A 2,214-nucleotide genomic window follows, 5' to 3' on the forward strand; every position below is an offset into this window, starting at 1 on the left:
CCACAGTGTGGCGCAGGGTACAAAAATTTCACCCTGCGGCCATTTGAACCTGTGCCTGTTAACTTTTTAACTTCCATGGAAGTTGGTTGAAGAAGGTTTTGCAAATTGTTAGAATTTTAAATTTGTAAATGAACAAATATATTTCTACAAAAAAGGCTACCCACGTATATGCCTCATGCTAATCCCAGCAAAAAAAGCGTCGCCAAAAAGTGGTGAAAATGTTCTTTTTGGATCCGGAAGTGATGCAAAATTGGCGCAGAAGCGATTATTTTAACACGGGCTTGTCATAGGACGAATGTCTACCATTTAAACAGCCGTTGCACTGAATTTGCATCACTTCTTAAGGTGTGATGCGAATCCAGTGATTTGGATGTGAATAAAGAAATTTTGTGACATTTTGACGAATAAATAATTTTATTTTTTTTTTTATGAATTTTAATGCATTATAACGCTTATCTGGAACGTTTAACATCAAATATGTTATTTTAAAAAATTCGCAATTTTTCGAGAAATGGTTTAGCATTTTTTCTTCAAAATTTAAATAATTTGCACTATTTTTTTAATTTTTAATCTGTTTTTAACCCATTTGAAACAATCAAATTTTAATTTTCCCACCAAAAATATGAAAAAAGCGAGTTATACAAAATTGACTCAAATGAACTTCCTGCACCCAGAGAAATGATTGGTTGGAATTCGATTACGACAACAATTTGATAGTGGAGACTCACAATTTTTAATTGTGTGGAATAATTGTTAGTTATTTCTTTTGTTAGATAGTTTATATAACCAATATAATAGCGGTGTGACCGAAAGTTGGTACACACGACCAAGTATTGGTCGTTATTTATATATTGAAGTAAGCAACCATTTCAATTTATTGCACCCCGTTGTGCTAACTGACTTCTTTTGCCAATATGCTTCCATGCCCAACTGAAGGTCTGTTTAACAACTAAGTTGGTTGTGTTAACAGATTTGATAGTTATAAAGGGAATTGGTTGCTATGGGCTACATATACATATATAACAACAAATATATTGTGTTTTGCCTAATTAATTATCAACTTTAAATTCTTTAAATTTCAATTCAATATTTTGATGACGTTTACTAAAATTTAGAGAACATTCTGTCCATAAAGGATTGCTGTGAGTTATACATTTTGTCCACATTTGGCAGGTGTCCAGTTAGAAAACCGTCCACGTTTGGTAGGTGCCGGTTTTCAGAGTGGCCAAGCCTGAGAGATTTTTTGTATATTTTTAAATTGGGTAGCTGTATTCTTAAGAGGTAAGTAACTTAAACATCAAATTAAATTAATACTCCTCACTCTTTACCTTCTTCCCTCTAGGGATATCTCAACAAATGTGACGACTTCCGATGTAACGACAACATTTCATGATGCATGCCTGAGTTCAGAGTCACGCTGAAAATCGATCCCGTAATTATAAGTACCGCAACTGAAACATTTCCATTCAGTTCTAAGCTCTGTAGGTGTTTCGGATACATTGGCTTTACTTCTGCGACTCAAACCGAATGGTATATGTAATCATGTAAGGCGCGTACTTTTAGACAAATTTTGCCATCACACCACGATCATGCCAAATTGGATATTAGCACAAAAATTTCGTTAGGTATTTTTTTCTTTCAGGCTTTAAAAGCAAAATATTTTGAGAACTGTCCACCAATAAGATTTATGAAATCGGAGATAACAGGTTTAGAGGAATTTTTATAGGCCGAGGACCTCCATGGGCCTGAAAATTATGCAGATTGGTTTGCAAACATCGCAACTAGCTATTTTGTGAAGTTTCTTTTCCAGTTCAAAAATGTTCTACAGATGACGATTTTTATTAGCTCAATAATCAATACAAAAAATATTAATATGTAATAAAATTAAATATAAATTAAACTTACTTCAAAGGATGGTTTCTTAATTTCATAAGGTTGTCCGAAAAAATAATTAGTTGTTTTAACAAACGAATGAAATTTTATTGGTTGGGATTACCAATTAGAGTGTTAATGTGCTCAAATTTTAGTTATCCAAACAATTTATGTATTGTTGTGCCAGACAAGAATTGGTTGCTCTAACAAATATTGTCGGTTATATTCTGATGGTAGATGGGACCAAATAAATCGGTTGGCAAAAAAATTGGTTGGCACAACAAATTTGTTTTCTGTGTGTGTGCAGTTCAAATAAAGAATATCTTTGGGAGGACATTTTTG

At 33.1% G+C, this 2,214-nt stretch overlaps 1 long non-coding RNA gene across 1 annotated transcript; it reads left to right on the top strand.

Annotated features, from left to right (window-relative positions):
- Positions 1-695: 695 nt before the first annotated feature.
- Positions 696-1,904, top strand: LOC142224360 (uncharacterized). The gene is made up of 2 exons (XR_012719127.1): positions 696-1,281; positions 1,343-1,904. It is a non-coding gene; the product is annotated as an uncharacterized LOC142224360 (long non-coding RNA).
- The last annotated feature ends 310 nt before the right edge of the window (positions 1,905-2,214 follow it).

The sequence above is a fragment of the Haematobia irritans genome, chromosome 2 (genome assembly GCF_050003625.1).
Source record: "Haematobia irritans isolate KBUSLIRL chromosome 2, ASM5000362v1, whole genome shotgun sequence".
Classification (NCBI taxonomy): Eukaryota; Metazoa; Arthropoda; class Insecta; order Diptera; family Muscidae; genus Haematobia; species Haematobia irritans.